Source organism: Triticum aestivum, chromosome 3D, assembly GCF_018294505.1.
Source record: "Triticum aestivum cultivar Chinese Spring chromosome 3D, IWGSC CS RefSeq v2.1, whole genome shotgun sequence".
Lineage (NCBI taxonomy): Eukaryota > Viridiplantae > Streptophyta > Magnoliopsida > Poales > Poaceae > Triticum > Triticum aestivum.
In genome coordinates, this window is record NC_057802.1 from 12,486,548 (window position 1) to 12,510,927 (window position 24,380).

The window sequence follows — 24,380 nt, forward strand, 5'->3', positions numbered from 1 at the left end:
CGTAATCAAGAGACTCCAAAAGTCCATCTGCATGGAGCTTCTTCATGCGCTTGACACCAATGTGACCAAGGCGGCAGTGCCACAAGTATGTGGGACTATCGTTATCAACTTTACATCTTTTGGTATTCACACTATGAACATGTGTAGCATCACGTTCGAGATTCATCAAGAATAAACCATTGACCAGCGGGGCATGACCATAAAACATATCTCTCAAATAAATAGAACAACCATTATTCTCAGATTTAAATGAGTAGCCATCTCGAATTAAACGAGATCCAGATACAATGTTCATGCTCAAAGCTGGCACTAAATAACAATTATTGAGGTTTATAACTAATCCCGTGGGTAGATGCAGAGGTAGCGTGCCGACGGCGATCACATCGACCTTGGAACCATTCCCGACGCGCATCGTCACCTCGTCTTTTGCCAGTCTCCGTTTATTCCGTAGTTCCTGATTTGAGTTACAAATATGAGCAACCGCACCGGTATCGAATACCCAGGAGCTACTACGAGTACTGGTAAGGTACACATCAATTACTTGTATATCACATATACCTTGGGTGTTGCCGGCCTTCTTCTTGTCCGCTAAATATTTGGGGCAGTTCCGCTTCCAGTGACCACTTCCCTTGCAATAAAAGCACTCAGTCTCGGGCTTGGGTCCATTCTTTGACTTCTTCCCGGTAACTGGCTTACCGGGCGCGGCAATTCCCTTGCCGTCCTTCTTGAAGTTCTTCTTACCCTTGCCCTTCTTGAACTTAGTGGTTTTATTCACCATCAACACTTGATGTTCCTTTTTGATCTCCCCTTCCGCTGATTTTAGCATTGAATATACCTCGGGAATGGTCTTTTCCATCCCCTGCATATTGTCGTTCATCACAAAGCTCTTGTAGCTTGGTGGAAGCGACTGGAGGATTCTGTCAATGACCGCGTCATCCGGGAGATTAACTCCCAGCTGAGACAAGCGGTTGTGCAACCCAGACATTCTGAGTATGTGCTCACTAACAGAACTGTTCTCCTCCATTTTACAGCTGAAGAACTTGTCGGAGACATCATATCTCTCGACCCGGGCATGAGCTTGAAAAACCAGTTTCAGCTCCTCGAACATCTCGTATGCTCCATGTTTCTCAAAACGCTTTTGGAGACCCGGTTCTAAGCTGTAAAGCATGCCGCACTGAACGAGGGAGTAATCATCAGCACGCTGCTGCCAAGCGTTCATAACGTCTTGGTTCTCAGGGATTGGTGCTTCACCTAGCGGTGCTTCTAAGACATAATCTTTCTTGGCAACTATGAGGATGAGCCTCAGGTTCCGGACCCAGTCCGTATAGTTGCTGCCATCATCTTTCAGCTTGGTTTTCTCTAGGAACGCGTTGAAATTGAGGACAACGTGGGCCATTTGATCTACAATACATAGTGTAAAGATTTTAGACTAAGTTCATGATAATTAAGTTCATATAATCAAATTATTTAATGAACTCCCACTCAGATAGACATCCCTCTAGTCATCTAAGTGAAACATGATCCGAACTCAACTAGGCCGTGTCCGATCATCACGTGAGACGGACTAGTCAAGATCGGTGAACATCTCCATGTTGATCGTATCTTCTATACGACTCATGCTCGACCTTTCGGTCCTCCGTGTTCCGAGGCCATGTCTGTACATGCTAGGCTCGTCAAGTCAACCTAAGTGTATTGCGTGTGTTCCGAGGCCATGTCTGTACATGCTAGGCTCGTCAACACCCGTTGTATGCGAACGTAAGAATCTATCACACCCGATCATCACGTGGTGCTTCGAAACGACGAACCTTCGCAACGGTGCACAGTTAGGGTGAACACTTTCTTGAAATTATTATAAGGGATCATCCTACTTGCTACCGTCGTACTAAGCAAATAAGATGCAAAAACATGATAAACATCACATGCAATCAAATAGTGACATGATATGGCCAATATCATCATGCTCCTTTGATCTCCATCTTCGGGGCACCATGATCATCTTCGTCACCGGCATGACACCATGATCTCCATCATCATGATCTCCATCATTGTGTCTTCATGAAGTTGTCACGCCAACGATTACTTCTACTTCTATGGCTAACCATTTAGCAACAAAGTAAAGTAAATTACATGGCGTTATTCAATGACACGCAGGTCATGCAAAATAATAAAGACAACTCCTATGGCTCCTGCCGGTTGTCATACTCATCGACATGCAAGTCGTGATTCCTATTACAAGAATATGATCAATCTCATACATCACATATATCATTCATCACATCTTCTGGCCATATCATATCACATATATCACTTGCTGCAAAAACAAGTTAGACGTCCTCTAATTGTTGTTGCAAGTTTTTACGTGGTTTGTAGGTTTCTAGCAAGAACGATTTCTTACCTACGTATGACCACAACGTGATTTGCCAATTTCTATTTACCCTTCATAAGGACCCTTTTCATCGAATCCGTTCCGACTAAAGTAGGAGAGACAGACACCCGCTAGCCACCTTATGCAACTAGTGCATGTCAGTCGGTGGAACCTGTCTCACGTAAGCGTACGTGTAAGGTCGGTCCGGGCCGCTTCATCCTACAATGCCGCCGAAACAAGAAACGACTAGTAGCGGCAAGAAGAATTGGCAACATCAACGCCCACAACTTCTTTGTGTTCTACTCGTGCATAGTAACTACGCATAGGCCTGGCTCATGATGCCACTGTTGGGAATCGTAGCATAATTTAAAATTTTCCTACGCTCACCAAGATGCATCTATGGAGTCTACTAGCAACGAGGGGAAAGGAGTGGATCTACATACCCTTGTAGATCGCGAGCGGAAGCGTTCCAATGAACGTGGATGACGGAGTCGTACTCGCCGTGATCCAAATCACCGATGACCGAGTGCCGAACGTACGGCACCTCCGCGTTCAACACACGTACGGTGCAGCGACGTCTCCTCCTTTCTTGATCCAGCAAGGGGGGAGGAGAGGTTGATGGAGATCCAACAGCACGACGGCGTGGTGGTGGATGTAGCGGCTCTTCGGCAGGGCTTCGCTGAGCTTCTGCGCGAGAGAGAGAGAGGTGTTGTAGGGGAGGAGGGAGGCGCCAAAGGCTGTGGTGTGCTGCCCTCCCTCCCCCCCCCCTTTATATAGGCCCCCAAGGGGGGTGCGCAGCCCTTGGAGATGGGATCTCCAAGGGGGGGGCGGCGGCCAAGGGGGGAAGGGGTCGCCTTGCCCCCCAAGGCAAGGGGGAACTCCCCCCCTAGGGTTCCCAACCCTAGGCGCATGGGGGGGAGGCCCAAAGTGGCGCCCCAGCCCATTAGGGGCTGGTTCCCCTCCACTTTCAGCCCACGGGGCCCTCCGGGACAGGTGGCCCCACCCGGTGGACCCCCGGGACCCTTCCGGTGGTCCCGGTACAATACCGATAACCCCCGAAACTTTCCCGGTGGCCAAAACTGGACTTCCTATATATAATTCTTCACCTCCGGACCATTCCGGAACCTCTCGTGACGTCCGGGATCTCATCCGGGACTCCGAACAACTTTCGGGTTTCCGCATACATATATCTCTACAACCCTAGCGTCACCGGACCTTAAGTGTGTAGACCCTACGGGTTCGGGAGACATGCAGACATGACCGAGACGCCTCTCCGGTCAATAACCAACAGCGGGATCTGGATACCCATGTTGGCTCCCACATGTTCCACGATGATATCATCGGGTGAACCACGGTGTCGAGGATTCAATCAATCCGTATGCAATTCCCTTTGTCAATCGGTATGTTACTTGCCCGAGATTCGATCGTCGGTATCCCAATACCTAGTTCAATCCCGTGACTAACGCCTTAGTCACATTGAGCTCATTATGATGATGCATTACCGAGTGGGCCCAGAGATACCTCTCCGTTTACACGGAGTGACAAATCCCAGTCTCGATCCGTGCCAACCCAACAGACACTTTCGGAGATACCCGTAATGCACCTTTATAGTCACCCAGTTACGTTGTGACGTTTGGCACACCCAAAGCACTCCTACGGTATCCGGGAGTTGCACGATCTCATGGTCTAAGGAAAAGATACTTGACATTGGAAAAGCTCTAGCAAACGAAACTACACGATCTTTTATGCTATGCTTAAGTTGGGTCTTGTCCATCACATCATTCTCCTAATGATGTGATCCCGTTATCAATGACATCCTATGTCCATAGTCAGGAAACCATGACTATCTGTTGATCAACGAGCTAGTCAACTAGAGGCTTACTAGGGACAGGTTGTGGTCTATGTATTCACACATGTATTACGATTTCCGGACAATACAATTATAGCATGAATAAAAGACTATTATCATGAACACAGAAATATAATAATAACCATTTATTATTGCCTCTAGGGCATATTTCCAACAATTCGGACTTCGGAAAGGTTCCGAGTGATTCGGGTATTTTTCGGAGTACCGGAGAGTTACGGGAATTCGTATTGGGCCTTAATGGGCCATACGGGAAAGGAGAGAAAGGCCCCAAAGGGTGGCTGCACCCCTCCCCATGGACTAGTCCGAATTGGACTAGGGAGGGGGGGGCGCCCCCTTCCTTCCTTCTCCTTCCCCCTTCCCTTCTCCTACTCCCACAAGGAAAGGAGGAGTCCTACTCCCGGTGGGAGTAGGACTCCCCCCTTTGGCGCGCTTCTCCCCTTGGCCGGCTGCCTCCCCCTTGCTCCTTTATATACGGGGGCAGGGGGGCACCCCATAGACACAACAATTGATTCTTGAGATCTCTTAGCCGTGTGCGGTGCCCCCCTCCACCATATTACACCTCAATAATATCGTTGCGGAGCTTAGGCGAAGCCCTGCGTCGGTAGAACATCATCATCGTCACCACGCCGTCGTGCTGACGAAACTCTCCCTCAACACTCGGCTGGATCGGAGTTCGAGGGACGTCATCGAGCTAAACGTGTACTGAACTCGGAGGTGCCGTGCGTTCGGTACTTGATCGGTCGGATCGTGAAGACGTACGACTACATCAACCGCGTTGTGATAACGCTTCCGCTTTCGGTCTACGAGGGTACGTGGACAACACTCTCCCCTCTTGTTGCTATGCATCACCATGATCTTGCGGGTTCGTAGGAATTTTTTTGAAATTACTACGTTCCCCAACACTATCATGATCATGGAGGAATCATCCATGGATCTCGGGGGCTCAACGTCAACATTGCCCTCGGGCGACCATGCCGTTTTTTTTCGAACATCGAACTTGTATCTGCTACCACCACCTCCTCGAGCATCGCTTTAACGATTCCTTTGGTGGAATTGTGCGGAATTGAGTCTACAACAACACTGTAAAATTTCGTCGCGTTCCTATAGAGCAATCTCTGTCGATCTCCAATATACCGGAGCCCTGTCGAATCTGAACGGGAATCTGGACGAGTTTGGAGTCTGGTGTCCAGCATCTAGCTCGGACGTCCTTTGGAAGATCCAACCGTTGATCGGCTGCGGAATTCCTATATCTATCACCTCTCAAAATTTCAGCTCGATCCGATCGTCCAAACTCTGGGAACCTTCCGATTAGTGCATCATTTTTGGGATTTGTTTTCTGCGCGAATACGAATCTGACCCGAGTTCATCTTTCTTCATGAACGGGATATTGGACACCTTTTTGGAAGAATATCTTTGTAGGATATTGTGTTTTGTTTACGAACACATGCTCACAAATTTTGCTTTTTTCGGAGGTAATCTTCGCCGTCACGCCGGTGTCAAACCAGCCTTTACTCCGCGTCTGCCGATCTACGCTAGAAAGATTGTCGCTTCATCGAGCCGAGCCCAACCTTATCGGATCATCAGCTCGGCAAGCTGAACAAGAGTTCGGCATCACGAAGACTAAATTATCACCAACACCATCACCCCATGGATTGCATGGGTCAGGCGCGCTGACATCGCCGCTCGGTCACTTCATCAATCCGGCTTTGACCGCGTCACAAGTTATGACTAGCGTCGGCATGGCCGCACTATTGCTTCTTCAAGCTGATGTCCATCACGCCGAACTGCTTCAATACCTCGGCTGACATGGAAGCTGCAACGTCTCCTTACCGACCCGCTCCGTTACCTTGGCCTAGACCGGGGGCTTCGCCATCTCTTCATCAGCCTACTCCGGAGACTTCAGCGTCACCAGCCGACCAGCTTTGTCACGTTAGCTGGACCGGGGCTTTGCCTCGGCGAGCCAACCTTTGCCATCATCGCCATGCCATCGCTTCATTGCCCATTAGGCAATGAGTGTGTGGATCGAGTCCCAATTCTGGGAGTAATCTTTCTTCATATTGCTACAACAGATAAACCAGGTGCTATTAATCCTAGTAATTTTTTCTTGCTTGGGTTTATTTTTTCTAAGGAATTATTACTCTGATTTGTTCCATCATCTATACACAGGTCTGTCAAATGGTGGCCGCATTAACGACGGTCATGTGGTGGTTTGGTCAGTTTCCGTATACAGTTCGGCGAACGCCGAATCCGAAACTCGGACCGGCCTGTGAATTCAGGCCTTGCCACGCCTTCACCGCGTCACGCCGACGCCCTGCATCAACATTGACTTTGGCGCCAGGCCACATCTCTTTAAATAAATTATTTTTGCGAAAAGCAATTATGCAAGGATTTTATATATATTTATATTATCAAAATATGTATATGGCAACCGTGTGGCAGATTGTGAAACTACCACACGACCTCGGGGTGCTTCGATCAGGATCGTGCGACTATTGGCGATATGCGCGGGGGCAGTTGCTCGACTGCGGGCGTGAGTGGCCTAGGCGTTGACCCGCGGGGCTAATTTCGCTTCGCCGTTGTGGTCCTTTTCGTCCTCCACCTCATCAACGGGAAGCTCCGCTGCGACGTCCGTCGTCCTCCTGCGCAACAGCCTGTCCACAGGAGCTTGGGCCTGACCATGCCATTGTTGTTTTCTCCTCGGCGGAGCCGTTTCCGGCAATCAGTGTCTCCTTACCGGCTTCCTCGTCTGTCTCTGTCCAAGTCGATCTCGCATTCGAGCGCGGTGAGAATCGCCGTTCCTCCTCCCGCTCGCCCTGGTCGTATGCACCCGAGCGCAGGCCGCCATGCATGAGCTTGAGCTCGTGCATGGGAGACCGGCCGGTGCACACACAGTAGGCACGCAAGGCCGCGCCCCACTGCACCATGCATGTGCTCATCCGCACCCCTGCGCACCCCCAAGACGCCAAGGGGAAGCCTAGTAATTCAGGGTGAAGCTCCGTCGCAAGCAGCAACCATGGCTGCAGACGAAGTGAAGCGTGGTGCCTGTCTGCCTATAAAAAATCTCGCGCTGATATGACAACATGAAACTAACTACTACCAAGTGGCTAGTGCTATGAATCATAGCCCAGGCCAACAGGGATCAATTCCTAGTTTTGCCCAATTTTTTTGTATCTCTGAATTTTTTTTGCCATGCTCGTGTTGAGCAGTTTGTGGGTGGTAAAAAGAACAGTAGGTAATGAGGATCATTTTGGCCCTCAGAAAAAAAAACTGTTGACAATTACTGTGGTAACAATTTTGACCCCAGAAAAAAAGAGTTGTTGAAAACATATCCACCGTCATTTTTTTGAATAAATAGTGTGGTAATATACGTACACACACATCTGATAACTTACACACAAATTTCATGGTAAATTTGACTTGAGGAAAGAGTTGCTCAAAAGCATAACTCGCTAACTTATTTTTGCGGGGAATAACCTCGCTAACTTATGCGTATAATCATGGTAATTTTATGCCTCACAGACTTGATAAATTATGTACAAACATTGATAACTTTCGACGATTTTGACCCAGAAAAAAGAGTTGTTGAAAACATATCCGCCGTCATTTTTTGAATAAATAGTGTGGTAACGTACGTAACACACACCTGGTAACTTACACACCAATCCGGTGGTAACACTGACTCCGGGAAAGAGTTGCTGAAAAGCATAACCTCGCTAACTTTTTTTTGTGGGGAATAACCTCTCTAACTTAAGCTTATATCATGGCATTTTATGCTTCACAGACTTGATAAATTATGTACAAACATCGATAACTTTGACCCAATGAAGTGGTGTTAAAAACGTGCCTCCGATAATTTGTGTAAATAATATGGTAATATAAACACCGCATACCCGATAACTTGCATACAAACACCTTGGTAACTTTTTGATCCGGGAAAAAAGTTATTGAAATACATGCCCTGGCTAACTTACGTGTAAATAGTATGGTAATATATGTCCCGCATACCCAATAACTTGCATACAAATACCCCGATAACTTTAACCAATGATGTAAATAATTGTTAAAAATATAACCACCCGATAACATATGTGAAAATAACACGATAATTTACAAACCGTATACCCGATAAGTTACATACAAAAATCACGGTAACTTCAACCAAGAAGGTAAAAATTTGTTGAAAAACATATCCCCTGTTAACTTCTACGAAATACCTATATGGCACACCAGATCGTTTTGACAAAACTGCCGAACGACCTGGCTGCCCTTCGATCCCGATCACTAGATCCACACGATGTTCGCTGCCTCCTCCATCCCCGCTCGATTCGTGGGGGAAACCCAGCCGCACCCTTTCTTCATCCTCTCTTTCGACTTACTCCCCAACCCCAAACCAACAGCTATCACTTATGCCGGCGACTTCACCATCTTGCGCCTTCCTCCGCCGCTACCCCTAGCATCTCCACCTCCCCTTCCCTCACCCTATCATATCCTATCTGAGGCCCCAAATCGAGCATCCAGGTCAGCCGGCGGCTAGATCCACCACGGCCACTGCGGTATGTCTGGATCCGCGCCCTCGTGATGCGATGGAGGTGCTCGAGGGTGGTCGCATCCACATGCACCGAGAAGGGTTCGAGACGGCGGAAGGTTGACGACGGAAGTGCTAGAGGGCTCGCGAGCGGCCGTGGGTGAACCATCTTGCCCAAGTCTGGAGGCGGATGTTCAAGTACAATGATACCCAGATGGGGAAGTTGAGTATTGTTGCTAGAATGGCACCATCGTACCCATGTCTGGACGCGGCTCAAACAAATTCAGTGCTCCACATGCAGGTGTTCAAGATGCCGCTGGATACCAAACGAACAAAGTTATTTGAAAACATACCCCTGTTAACTTATGTAAAATAGCATGGTAATATACGAACAACATGGACAATAACTTACATACAAACACCTAGGTAAATTTGACCCAAGGGGGAAAAGTTGTTGAAAGCCATACCCCCGGTAACTTGTACGAAAATAGCACGGTAAAATATGAACCGTACCTGATAACTTACGTAAAAACGCCACGGTAAATTTGACCAAGGGAGAAAAGTTGTTGAAAAACATACCCTCGATAATTTCTATGTAAACTATATGGTAATAAACCAAATCCATACCTGATAACTTAAGTACAACCATTGCGGTAACATTTTTTACTGTGGGGAGGGGGGAAGGAGTTGTTGAAAAATATACCATGAAAACTTGTATCTAAATAGCATGGTAATATACGAACTGCATACCTAATAACTTAAGTACAAACAACACGGTAATATTTGACCAAACACATACCCCGGTAACTTCTATGTAATTAGCATGATAAAAGATGAACCCCATACATGATAAACATGCAAACACCATGGTATTTTGCATCTGAAAAGGAGGGAAAGGGACGCTCGGGTCTGTGAACTCTGTGAACCGGTGTGAAACATGTAGAAAAATATATGGAACTAGGGTGCATAGTCCTAATACCCGGACTAGTGGGGCTGCTGGTTTGAATTTTAAGTTACTACCTTTTTTGTTCAATCTTGTCTCAACAAGATACAATTAGTGTGTAAATTTTTTGTAATCAGTAGAGGTGAGTAGCCCAACTGGATGTTGTTGCGAAATTTACTATGTGGGTCATGGGTTCGATCCCCCACCAATCCTTTATTTTTTACTCTTTCCAGGGAAAAACATGGGGTGGACGCGGGATCGAAGTACGGGGTTGTTCGGGAGGACGTGGGATCGAAGGGTAGGAGGTCGCCATTTCTTTTACCTATTTTTGTGTGGGGATCGGGAGCAGCCCAGAAAATCGGGAAGGACGCGGGATCGAAGGAGGCGGACTGTTCGGGAGGACGTGGGATCGCAAGGTGGGAGGTGGGTTGGTACTTTTGCAATCTGTCACACGGTTGCCAAATATCACTGTCCTTATATTATTCTTTTTGGACCGCACTGTTTTATGTGTGTAGGTGATCGACTTCGACTGCGTCACGCGGTCACTTCGGCAAGCCAACGTCGTCGTCCCAATTGGCATAAATCGGCTCGCATGATCACCTTGTTGATTGAATTGCCATACCGATAAGTTTGGTTGCCTCGGGGACTTCGGCATCATCAAGAGGGTCCTACCTCGTCGGGTGTTCGGCGCACGGGCCATATTTCTTTTATTACTCACAATGCATAAATTATTAATCATGCAACTTTCTTTTAATTTTTTTTATTATTACTATTATCTCCGTCTTGCACTATCTTCTGTGCATAGGAAAATGATCCGGATTGGGCAGCGCTGTCACCTCGGCGTATCGACATACCATGTCACCTCGGCTGGACCGGGGGCTTCGTCATCACTTCATTAACCCACGTCGTGTACTTCGGCATCACACTGCCGGCCTGCATCGGCCGTGCTATGTCGCCATTTCGGAGCGTCCAGCTCTTCGCTCTGCCACCTCGGGACCGGCTTGGGGGCTGGGACCTCGTCCCGCCGTAAGCTCGGACCACGTCATCAATGCTGAACACATTAACCAGCCAAGGCACTTTTATGCTCAAAGTTTTAAATTTTTAATTTGTGAACGGTTCGACCATGCTCATATACGTTATTTGTTTAAAATACTTCTCTTACCCAAGTTAACTGGGGGCTCTTAAATTTATATGAGCCGTTTTATAGTAAATGTGTTTCCTTCCTAGTCGTTGCAAAATCTTTTTCTATCACTCCTTTTTCGACGCGAGTGTGTGGTCAATAGCCGGATAGCCTATTTTCTCTCTAATGACCGCTCGAGTTTAGTTCGCTAAACTGGCCTAACGAGAAGTACTCCGCCTTTGGGATAGGAGGTTCAAACCAATGGCTGGCCCACTCGACGTCTTGAGATCGGATGTGTCATGTTAAAGCACGACAGAAGCACAAACTAATTTTAAGACCAATTTTCGGATTGGCACAAAAAATTTGATTTAGTTCGGACGTAGAGTTTCCGCATAAGTTTTTTGGTTTTTTAAGCTTATGGCACTTTTTGATCTATTTGTGTGTTTTTCTTTTATGAGGCGCGACATCCTCTTGACCGAGGTACCCTGCGTAATAATCCAGCTTGGAAATCTTTTTCGATCCATAGTTCGGCATTTTTCCTGCCGACCTGCACCTCGGTGTTGGGTCCGAGCATAAATCCCGTAGTACACTGTCGGACACTTTTTAAGCATCGACAATATCAACGGGGGGCTGCGACTTGAGCCGAACCCACCAAAAGCCAAGGTACTCCGAGTCCTCGGCAAAATGTTCTCGGATATTGCTTTATATACATCAGTTTTGAATTGTGTCTTCGGTCAATAGTTGGGTTGCCCGGCTCCTGTGCTTTCCTCCTACATTCCGCTTTGTTCGGCTAGGTGTGCAAAGGGAGAACCACTGCGATTGTGCTTCCAGCTAGCATGGTTAAGCGCCTCAGTGGAGAAAGCCGAAAACTGACTGTCACAATAAGCGTAAACTGGTCAGCAATCCGATGACTGTATTAAACTATAAGATAGATAGAGGTCACCCCGTGTTAAATGACGGTGTTCATAACATTGGCCAAAGTGTTTACGGCCTGACCTCGACTGTCGCCGAACAATAACCGGGGGCTAGTTACTGGCCTCCCAACTTTAACCTCCTATGACTAAGTGGAAGTTATAAAGCCCGCATATCTGATTGCCTCGTTTTCGCTAACACAACCGCCATCGGGCACGGAGACGTTGGCTAAGGGTTGTTTTGTTATCGCGAAAACACCCTGCGTAGCATCTACAAGGGGTTGGAAGCTGATAAACGATCGCAACGGAGTCAAAATAAACTTATCATCGGCGTTTGTCTTTAATATACGAGGGCTGCCTTCCGCAATCATTGTTATAAAGCCATAAATATGCATCAATTTGACTTAAGATTTTGGCCAAGCTGGGTTGCCTGGCTCCTGTGCTTACCCCTACATTCCCGATTGTTCGGCTAGGCGGTAAAGGGAGCACCTCTGTGATTGTTACTACCGGGTCATCCGAGTTAGTACCTCAAACTGGGTGAAGCCGAAAGCTAGCGATCTCAAAGGATATAATTGGTCGGCAACGACGGAAGTGAAAATTTTGGTTCATTAATACTATAGACTTCGGGAACTTTCCCCGAACTAAATCCTCAATATTTCCCTCCCACATTGATTGGAGGTGAGGTTTCATGATCGTGATCAGCATGACAACCCAGAGAAAGGAACCGATAGCGGGATTATTTTCTTCGAAAGATATTTCATATCTCTCTGCGTACCTTTGCTTATAAAACTGTATGGCCGGATTGCCTTGTTTTTCCATAAATCTTTGCCCTTATAACGGCTTTTATAAGTAGGACAAACACTCCCCGGCTTCTGGCCGAGGAGGTTGAAGCCGATGGTCGGTCAACAAAGTTTTGTACAATGCGGATCCGAGCATTAATGATGTAAAGTACTTGGATACATAGAATCATTACACATAATTTGTGATTTTACTCAGGATATCGTTCCTTAATTCGGCCACCCGTGTCCGCATTAAGGCTCGGGGGCTACTGGGCTTTGGGTTATCATTCACTAATATTAAAGGGGCACATCGATCCGCTGATCTGGTGTTGCCACCCGACCAGTGTCTCGGGGGCTACTGCATTGCCTATTCAATGCAGAAAATTCAAAGTGCTCAGTGTTCGGCTAGACCGAACTATGCGGAAACGCGTCTTCGGACAACAATAGGTACCATCTGGGACTTATCCGGCATCAAGCTAATATATTACAGCGACTTCTCAAAACCCTCTCTCAAGGGCCCGTTCGCCGATCACTATTTCCCCTAATATATTATACCGCGTTTCTATTTCTAAGTATGCTGCCGAGCTGGGAATTGATCCTTAGGCTGATTTTACGAATCGACCTGAGTCTCAGGGGCTACTAGGGTCAGCAGTTTGATTTTATCCTTCAGGTGCATCCCGGATATTAGGCCAACACGCACCTTGAGGGCTACTGGCTATACATCTCGGCAGAGAATACATTGCACAATTCAGAATCAAATTCATAACAATCAGCCCATGGCCAGGGTGGTGCACCACCTCGGATACAGTCCCGCGTTCGTGCTCGACCGCAAAAGATACCTCGGAAGCAGTCCGGCATAAAGCTCGGTTGCAAGTGGCTGGCTCCATAAAGGGCATCTCCGGCATTAAGCTCATTTGAACCCTTTTAACTTTTTCAAGACCAAGGTATTCTATGACACCTCGGATACAGTCCGGCATTGGAGCTCGGATACATTCCGGCGTTGGAGCTCGGAAGCGATCCGGCGTTGGTGCTCAGCTGCAAAAGATACCTCAAATGCAGGCCGGCGTTAGAGCTCGGACGCGAGAGGACACCGCCGCACGGGAAACACTTCAAACCCGAGGTGGGCGTAAAAATAACAAGGCATTGATAACGGCCGATAACTTAAAGGGGCTCCTCGGATACCCGACGTGTAAACTCTTTGGATTTACTTCAGCGATCCTTAAGATCAAAGATAAGAAGATTTGTTGAACCAGTTTTCAAGACCGACGACCGAAGATGAAGAACAGTTCGGAAGAATCGAGGATCGTCCCCAACTTGAAGACCGGTTCAGGGGGCTACTGACGGTGTCATGGACTAAGGGGTACTCACCACGTCGTCTCCCGACTAGCTGGATCGGGCCGAGGACCCTCATGGCGGTTTACTCATGGGCCACTTCGGGCAGCCCATGCCGCACACGAGGAAGATTCCATAAGGCTTGAAGAAAGAAACCGATCACAGTTTTGCTCGTTGAGGGCTTGCAGACCAAGTTGTAATGGCGTCGCCGGCACAAGGTCAGACCCGCCGACGTGCAGCTGCGAGGACTGCAATGGTTATGTGAAGCCACCCCGCCGCGTTTGCAAAGACCAGTACACCGGCGACCCAGGGTCCAAGTGCACGGAGGAGGCTAACTTGCTGCTGCAGCAGCCTGCAGTGGTTCCCAATAAAATGGATGTCCGGCCCTGTATGCTGGTCACTCGATCTGTAGGTGTGCCAATGTTTTCACAATAAAATGATTCTTCTAATTTTTACCTCTCAATTAAGCGTACTTGTCACAGGTCCTTCTCCGATTTACACAGTGAAGCCCCTCGAATGGAAAAGATAAATTGGGTACGCCCTTGGAAATCTGCTGATTACTCTTCCATTCAGATGTACATCGTATGAAGGGGGTCTGATTCTGCTCATATCATTTTTAAGCTGCTGCAAAGTATCATCTATGCTCAGACATAAGATTTTCTTTTCACTCCTCTTGCATGAGAGGCTCAGCACAAGAAACCAACTCCACAGGAAGAACTTTCACATGAGCATCTGAGATTCTTCCTTGTGTTCTGACCAAGTTGAAGAAACTTTGCTTCATCTCTTCTGGGATTGCACTTTTGCTATCCAATTTTGCCATTCTTTAGCTCCTCACAAAAGAAGAGGAATCTCCTTGTTTGATGAAATGCTTCTTACAGATGATCTGCTCCCCAAGGACATTGCCATGGATTTTCTCATAATGGGATACTGGAATGTTTGGATGCAAAGAAATGATAAAATCTTCAGAAAGTTCCCCAAAGATAGTAGCATACAGACAAAGCAAAGGAAAGCAGCTCCCTTCAACACTTGGATCAACAACAACTTATAATCCTATATAATCCTTTCATGATAGGATTATAAGTTGTTGTTGATCCAAGTGTTGAAGGGATCTGCTTTCCTTTGCTTTGATCTGTATGCTACTATCTTTGGGGAACTTTCTGAACGAGCCCGTGGAAACGCAGGTCGGTCGGCTCAACCACGGCGTCGTCATCAACGAGGGCGGCGGCGTTCCTCGGGCCCAAACTCCCGCCTCGTCAGGCCGAAGACGGAGCCGGGGCTCGGCCCCGTGAAGCGCGAGCCCAACGAGAGGCGACCATCGACGACGAGGCTGCCATGAAGTGGGCGTGGGAGGACTGGGCGCGGACGGAGCTGGAGCGCCAGCACCGCGCCTTGGAGGAGATCACCGCTAGCCGCCGTGGCCGCGACGAGGGAGGCGTCGTCGTTCTCAACGACAGCGACGACGAGGTGCCCCCGCCGGCCAAACCAGTTCGCCAGGGGGACCCCAGGCAGGGGTCCAGCAAGGGCGGCCGCGTCAAGGAGGAGAAGGAGGAGGACGACGGCGATGACGGCAACGACTTCGGCGTGTTCAACGAGTTCTTCGGCCTGTAGGCGCGGCCGTTTTTTTCCTTCTTTTTAGTGGCCTTTATTATTATGTTCTATATGTAAAAAAACTGTGAAACGCCTAAATATAGCCGAATGTATGCCGTGTTTGCCGAAATTTGCCGAATTCTGTTTTTTTTAAAGAGCGTCTAGGGCCGACCTGGGGGCGGTGGCTGGGAAGCCGATCGTCCCCACGCCGAAAATATCGCCGGTTCGCCCCCAAGCGGCGCTTTTTTCTAGCCCCTGGGGGGTGAACGGCTGGAGATGCTCTTAGTTAATTCCTCTTCAGTCATCTCACTTGCAGCACTTATTTCTCTGTTTTCCCATCATTCAGACTAACCAAATACACTTGCTTAAGTCTGAATCTAGTTAAATTCTAGTACTTGCTGCTGATTGACAATAACATACTTGAGGATTGCGCAGTTGATAGCATTTCTACTGCATATATTTCAAGCTACAATTAAAAACTAGAAACCTATGAAACAAACCTAGGTCCAACACCAAACACATTGTAAACTAAAGATTCTAAACCTTCAGAAAGTCAAAGAGTACATCTCAGAGTACAAGTGCAAGATTATAAACTGAAGTTTTACAGGGATTTCTTCAGCTAATTTAGTCCAGATGGCAAAAAATATATAAACTAACTCGTTGTAACCGCAGAAAATGCTCAAATTATTCAGGGAAAGACCACCCTCACTATTACAGTCCAGAAGAGTAGTAAGTATTACAAGATTATAAACAGTACTCAAGTCTTACATTTACCACAATAGTTCAACAATAGTGAAGCCATAAATGTATCAGAAGAGTTGGACATCTTCATTTTTATTTAGATAGAGATACAAACAAGGCACACAATATAACATATGCTGCTGAAGATCTTGCACACCCTGGTTAATATTCTAGAGCTCTCATTCAATAGGTTGCAGCACATACACTGCCTCCTTCAGAATAATTGGTTATTCTTCATCTGTTTTCTTTGCGAAGCTTTCCCACTTCACAACCACAAATACATACACTTGATCGTACACCTTGTCAAAGAGCCGGAAATAAGGAATTCTCCATGTCTTCTTGAACAGCAGTGCACAAAACACCATCCAGAGCCCCACCACAAATCCCAGCACAAGACCAAAGTAAAAGGTCAGTGGGTCAAATTCTTCCTTGCTGCTTTCGAGATCGCCATGGATGGAAGGATCATTTCCTGAACAATCCTTGTGGACAGGAGGCCCACAAAGTCCACTGTTGCCGATGTATATAAGTGACTGGTTGTCCAAATTGAGGATGTCAAGTTGGGGGCCAGATGGTATCCTTCCAGACAAACTGTTGTAAGACAGGTTCAGGTAGCTCAGAGATGTCAGATTTGACAAGCTCGATGGGATTTCACCAGAAATCTCATTCCGAGATAGATCGAGAGATACCAATGACTGATGGCACCAATCATGCTTGGAATTTGTCCACTCAATTGGTTTGATGATAAATTCAAATTCATTAGTGCAGCAAGCGAAGTGATGTATGTAGGGATTTCGCCGGTCAAGGAGTTGCATGATAAATCAATGCTCACAAAATATTCAAGTGTTTTATGATATGTAAGTTGCTGCCCTTTTGTATTTACTGACAATATTTGTCCTAGGCGATCAGGTACAATTTCTGAACCTTGAACATCCATAACCAAACCCATGTATTCCTCTTGTAATGTTGACATAAATGTTAGGCTTGACAGATGCCAAGGTATTGCACCAGAGAAGTTGTTGCTTGATAGATCCAAGTATTGAAGATACCCAAGCTTTGTTATGTCGACTGGAATATTATCAGAAAATTTATTGTGACTCAGTATGAGAAAACGTAAATGCACTAACGTTCCTATCCATGAAGGTAATCCTCCAGAGAACTTATTCCATGACAGATCCAAAAATTTCAGACCTGCGTTGTTACGCAAAGATGCTGGGATTTTTCCGGATAAACTGTTGTTGCCGAGTATGAGATGTTCAAGAGAGTAGATGTCAAAGCATTTAACAATTTCACCCTCCAAAATATTGTTTGACAAATCCAGATATATCAATGGTTCCAATTTGCAAATAGATTCTGGAATGTAGCCACTAATTTGATTTGAATGCATACTCAACATTTGAAGTCGCGGGGCTCCAAGGATTGATGGTATTGTTCCGAAAAATTGATTTTTCGAGATGTCTAAGAGGTGGATACTTTTTGGCAGTGCGGGTATTGGTCCAGTAAGCTGGTTCGAATTGAGATAGACTTCTTCAAAAGCCATGCCATGTAGATGTGCTGGCAATCTGCCACTTATTTGGTTATTAGAGATATCCATATATAAGGCATGTGAAAATGTGGACCAAAACCAATCAGGAAACTCGCCCTTCAAACCATTGTGTGAAATGTCAAGTTGAGTGGTTTTCAGCTGCTGAAGCCAAGGTGGAAACAGAGGACCCATCTGGCAAGATCCAAATGATGCGGACTCCAACATAAAGGGAGGACGCCAATCTGAATTCAGTACAATCTTCAAATTGTTGGAAGACAAGTCTATTTGCTTTAAACTTGTTAGATTTGCAAAGTGTTCTTCCGTGATCATACCAGTAAAGCTATTGTTGCTTAGGTCCAGAAATTGCAGATTAATAAGGGAACCTATTTCAGTGGGCACACTTCCAATGAGATGATTGCCGGGGAGGTCTAGGTTGGTTAGGCTAGTTGAATGCATAAGCTCTCGTGGTATACTTCCGGTGAGGTGATTGTTTTTGAGCTCAAGGTAGGTTAGACCTGTCAAATTCCCAAGCTGTGGTGGTATAGATCCAGCAATTTCGTTGTCCGAGAGGTCAAGAGCAGTTAAAGACCTCAAATTCCCAAGCTGTGGTGGTATAGATCTAGCCATTTCGTTGCCCGAGAGGTAAAGAGCAGTTAAATATCTCAAATTCCCAAGCTCGGCCGGTACACCCCCGTTGAGGTCGTTACGGCCTATGTCCAAATAAGTTAAAGTGGTAAGGGCACCCAATTCAGTTGGTATACTCCCAGTGAGGTGATTGCCCCCAAGATCAAGGGAGGTTAGACATGTCAAATTCCCAAGCTGTGGTGGTATAGGTCCAACAAGGTTGTTATAGTCAAGCCATAATACGCTCAACCTGGTGAAGTCACCAATAAAGTTTGGCAGAGTTCCACGGAAATTGTTGCCACCTAAATCCAGCTCCTGCAATTTTTTCCATGTGCATTGCGGCAAACTCTTCATCATCACTGATATGTCTGTATTTATCTCATTACGAGAGAGGTCAATGATTTCCAAACTGCAAAGATTCTCCAGGTTTCCTGTCATCATCATGTCGGTGATCTTATTCACTGAAATATCAAGAACTTGAAGGTTTGTCATGTTTCCTAATGTGTCAGGGAACTGGCCGAATAATCCGTTATATCCAAGATTGAGGTACTTGAGGCTTGTCGCCTTCCAAAACCAGCCATATGTGAGTGAGTGCTCAAAATCATTGTTGTTCAGGTCAAGCCTCTCAAGTTTTGTGAGATTAAGGTGCGGAAGTGATTGGTCTGCACTATCAAGTGAACAGACAGTAAGATCAATAATCCTCAGAGATGGAAGCATATTCAGGTTATGAGGCCAGTCAGCTATCCCTGAGAGATTTACTCCCCTCATGCTAAGGAACTTCAAGACATGCAACTTTGTTAACCAGGTGATGTCTGTTGAGTACATCCCAGGATAACCAGTATCTTGGCCAAGCTCAAGATACTGCAACTTAGACAGATTACCGAGCTGAGGAGGCACCCTACCGGTAAATGGTATGCCAGAGAGGTTAAGGTATCTCAAGTTCCCCATGGAGCCCAGCAAATGAGGAATTTGACTATTTGTACCTGGTAAACAGTTCATGCTGAGGTCCATGTGCTCTAAATGCTTCAAGGAAAGCAGAGAGGGACTTATCTCGCCGAACAAAGCACTGGCACCACTACATACATCATACTCGCCATATGTCATGGAATTGTCACGGCAGATGTCCTCGTGCAAGGACTGAGTCGTGGAGCCATCGCCGCTAAGAAGCTTAAAGGGGTTAAACGGGACAAAGGACATGAAGATTATACTGGTTCGGCCCCTTACGTTGAAGGTAAAGGCCTACTCCAGTTGAGGTGGTATTGCTTAGGGTTTTGATGACCAGGAACTATATCCTCAACATTAGCTATATCCTCAACATTAGGCCCCAGATTGATTTGAACCGGTTCATGTCAATCTTCAATACCTTAAGAGAAAATCTTCCGGCTTCTGTTTGCGCGAAGGTTATAACCCGCCATGACGTCATCTTCTGGATTCTTGGTAACCCGCCGTGACGTCATCCGCCATTAATGCACGTTCCGTCCAACGTATCTCAACAGATCCTTATCTTAATAACTATCCCGAAAATCGAGGGACCTCTGCAGCTGGATAATCATGTCTTCAGCCTCCTCGTTTCTCGCGCCCACTCATGAGCCGTCCCTTATAAATAGGCCCGACCGGGTCCTCTCTCACTCTTCCCTTTCCATCGTCTTCCTCCTCTCAACACCCCAGAACCCGAGCTCCGCCGCCGCCGCCGCGCCTCTCGTCTTCCTCAGCCTCGGCCGCTGCATCAACCTGAGTTGGTCCAGAGAACGGCGTCGACTCTCCGCAGTGAACCTGCAACCGTAAGTCTTCTTCTTCTCGGACGTCAGATCCACATTAGGGTTCCGTGCTTTCTCCGTGTTCTTCGTAGTTCATCTCAGTTCTTTTACAGTTCTTCCACCGCGACTTCTTTTGATTCGAAAAACAGTATAGAACTCCTGCGGTAGTGGTTTCGCACCCATTTCCAATACTAGCAGATCCCTTTTGCTTGCAAAAAACAACCTCATTAGGACTTATGAACTTCTCTGTGCCAGTTTTTAGGTCTAGAAAATTTTCCTTTCTGGACGACCGTTTGATCCAAAATAATTACTGCAACCTGTGAAACTTATTTGCGCAACACTTAGGCAAAAATTGCTTCTGTTAGCTATGGCGGCTCATGTCACCGGTTTAGAAAAGGCGATGCTTCATGAATATTCCGGGTCATCCATAACAGAGTTAAATAACTTAATTGCTCACGATATCCATAGCGGCTTAAATAACCCGACACAATTGGCCATATATCATTAGGCCCCTTCATAACCCGCCACCTTCAATACTGAACCGACATTTTCCTCCGGCTTAAATTTGAACCGGAATTTTTATTTTGTCATAGGCTTCCATCCTTCACAATGCCGCCCAAGGCTCCCAAGGCGCCCATTACGTGCAACTGGGTTAGATCCAACGTTACGGATAGCACCTTCGCTGACTTCGTGAAAACGGGTTACCTGCCCAAGAAAGAGGTCATGTCCTATCGTGCTCCTGACCTGTCCGAAGAGAGACCTCAACCCAAGGACGGAGAGGTTGTTATATTTGCTGATCACATGAGCCAGGGCTTTGCTCCTCCTGGCTCAAAATTCTTCAGAGATGTTCTGCACTTTTTCGACCTGCGACCTCAAGACATTGGACCCAATTCCGTGTCAAACATTTGTAACTTCCAAGTGTTCTGTGAGGTGTACCTTGGAGAAGAGCCCAGCTTGCTACTCTTTAGGGAGTTATTTTATCTGAACCGCCAGAATGAATGTGCCAACGGGCCTAGCTTGGAACTCGGCGGAATCTCAATCCAACGACGGAGAGATTGTCTCTTTCCTTATGCTGAACCGCCAAGCCACCCAAAAGATTGGAACCAGACATGGTTCTACTGCCGAGATACTTCTCCTGCTGATGAGAACCCTCTGCCCGGCTTTCGCGCCCTGCGTCTGGAGTCAAATCACCCCCTGCCAGACAAATTATCTCAAGCGAAACGTCAACCACTTATTCCCACCATCAACAAAATCAAAGCTCTTCTGGGGAACGGCCTAAATGGCATTGATCTGGTCCGGGTCTGGATTGCCTGGCGGGTGATCCCTTTAAGCCGCCGCCCCGGCTTAATGTGTGATTACACGGGCCGGAAGGATGATCCCCTTCGGCAGAGTCCCGACGACCTACCTGAGGACGTCATTGATGATATGACCAAGTCTCTTCTGAACGAGAGCCTGGCAGATTGCGAGAGGACAGGCTTAAGTCCCTTCTGCAAGGCTAACCCGGCCCCAGCGGTAAACTATTGACCTGAACACCTCACTTTCCTTTTAACGATTTCGTCTTAACTTCAAAAACCTTTGTTGTATTTTACAGGCTAATGATAAATTCTGGAAGGTCAGGTATGTCCATGAAGCTGCTAAGAAAGCCAGAAAGGTTAAAAAAGCCGCCAGGAAAGCCGCTCCCCGCAAGAAGGGGAGTAAACCTAGCGCCTCGAATCTGCTTCACTTGGAAGACACCTCCGAGTCAGAGGTAGCCCTTGATTCTTTAGGCTCCTTTTTTAACCATCTTATTGACATGGATTATCTGCAGGAGGACACCGGAACGAGTCATGAAGTGATTGAAGAGGTAACTATAATTTCCTCTGACTCGGAGCCCTTGCCAAGACAGAAAGTCCGAAGAGTAACCCGGAAAGTAAGATTTTCACATCCTTTAGCTTATCAAGATCCTCAATTTCTTTTGAAGCGACAGATTCATGAAAGTCGGAGGCAGACTTGGACCAGCAAGGATCCAGACCTCTCCTCCGGCTTACCCGAAGCATCAAGGAAGCGCCGGACTGAGGTTATCTCCGACTTATATCCTTTTCATCCTTTGGCGGGCGTCACTCGTCAACCACTCAATTCTTCTGATTCAAACTATCAGGGAACTTCACCTTCCTCCGGCGACTCCATGCAGTCTAGCTTGCCGGCTTTCAAAACCGCACCCGGGTAATGATGATCAGCTTATTTTGTGCTTATCTTAAACATGTTTTTGCACTAACCCTTTGACTTTCAGTGTACAAGTAAAGCCCAGCAAGAGGGCGAAGAAAAATAAGCCGGCCGAAGAGCCGGTCCTGACTGAACCTGATGCTTCTGCTCATGAGCCGCCGTCCGCACCAGCTCCTGAAACCACCACTGCTCCATCTGATGAACAAGTTATGGAAGGTTCTGACAACCCGGAGAACCCCAGCCCGACTCATCCAGATGACCCGGACATTATAATTACCCGGACCGAGTTTGTTGAACCGGGAAGACCCACCGTGTTGGCTAAGTGCTCTGCCAAGGAAGAACTTCTGGAACGCCGCAGGGCCAGGCTGGACATCACTGATTATGCTAATCTGAGCATTGAAGATATTGTCTTTGGCTATATTAATCAAGTGCACAACAGCCGGGACCTGGAGATTGATATGGTGAAGAAAGTACAGCAAAAGTCTGAGGTATGACTCTCTTGCTTATTCCATAGTCATCCTTACCATGCCATGTAGACTTAATGCCGGCTTAATAACCACTACAAGAAAAAAAAACCGGCTTACCTGGTAACACTCAAGGGCCGGTTTAAACATCATAGTTGAACCGGTCCTTCCCTTATTTTAATCAAGTAGTTGAGCCACCTAATGCATTAGCCCCCAAGTGCCAAGTACCTTTGCCTGCAAAGTGCTTGGGACTTATTTTCATGAACCGGCACTGTAAATAGAGCTTTTCAGCATACATTAGCCCCCAAGTGCCAAGTGTCTTTGCTTGCAAAGTGCTTGGGACTTGAAATTGTATTATAATCACCCTAACTGTAACCCTGAATTTGTACATGCCGCCTGTAAGAAATTTGAATCGGAAATCTCTGATCTAAAGAACCGCCTGAAGACTCAGGAAAATGAGACCGAAAAGGCCAATTCCAAATTTGAATTCAGTGTATCTGCACAAGAGAAACTGAAGAAAAAGTTTGAAGCAGAAAGAAAAGCCTGGGCGGATGAGAAAACTGCTTTGCTCGGCCGGGCCGAACAAGCGGAGGCCGCTCTTACTGAAAGAACCGCCGAACTATCCGGCTTAAAACGCCATGTATCTCAGATGGTCTCCGCAATCTTTGGTAAGTTACTCTTTAAGTTTCTAACTAGTTTGCATCGTTCATTTCCCATAAGTATCGCAATTGCCATCGGCTCACCTGACTTTGTAATGCAGGTCCCAGAAGTTCCAATCTCAATCAGAACGTGCTGATCAAGCTGAAGGCGGTTTATACCTTGGTAGAACAACTTTACACCGGGTCACAACGTGCCTTAGCCGTTGTGGCTCTGTCAAACGAAGTTCCCACTCATCTGGCGGATGTACGCAGGCGGCTTGCCGTGCTTCCTCAATGCTTCCAAGAGTTAAGACGAGCTTCTGCAAGAGCCGGAGCCATAGCCGCTCTAAGCCGGGCCAAGGCGTTTCTACCGGAGCTAGACCCGGCCGACATCGCCCTTGGGTATCCTAGCTTGAAGGAAGATGGCACTCCCTTTGACCAGAAAGACTTCACCGCTTGTGTGAAGAGCGTACGCCCGGTGGCCACTTTGATTGGTAATGACACAGACCTTACCAAATATCAACCGGGCTATGACGCGGAGAATCAGAGGATTCCAACACCTCGTTAAGAAGCAGTCAGCCTGATTCCTCCGACTCGTAAGCATACCTTCGCCCCTGAAGTTGACCCGGCCAGGTTAATTGATGATGAAGCTCAATTTGAAGCTTTGAGTGGCATTGACTGGAAATCATCAACCTTCCAGGACATGGAAACAGCCGGAGGAGCGGAGAGGGATGAGCCGGAAGCTTCAGCCCAACAAGCACCTTTGATTTCTTAGGCGGCTCATGGTTATGTCTCCAAAAACAATGCCTCACCTTTTGGACTCGGGGAGTCCTGTAATAGAGTAGGATGAACACTTAATTTTGTCGTGCCAGCGTGCACGTGTGTGGTGCTTAACTCTTATTTAAACTGCCCTTTTATATTCTTCCGGGTTATGTTTGATCCTCTGCTTTCCTTAAATTTGAAGAGCTGTCTTTAATTGTCCTGCATAGAAAACAAATCA

General features: G+C 46.9%; 1 pseudogene; it reads right to left on the reverse strand.

The window, feature by feature from the left end:
• Positions 1-16,400: 16,400 nt before the first annotated feature.
• LOC123073755 (LRR receptor-like serine/threonine-protein kinase GSO1) lies at positions 16,401-19,267 on the reverse strand (annotated as a pseudogene).
• Between the last annotated feature and the right edge of the window lie 5,113 nt (positions 19,268-24,380).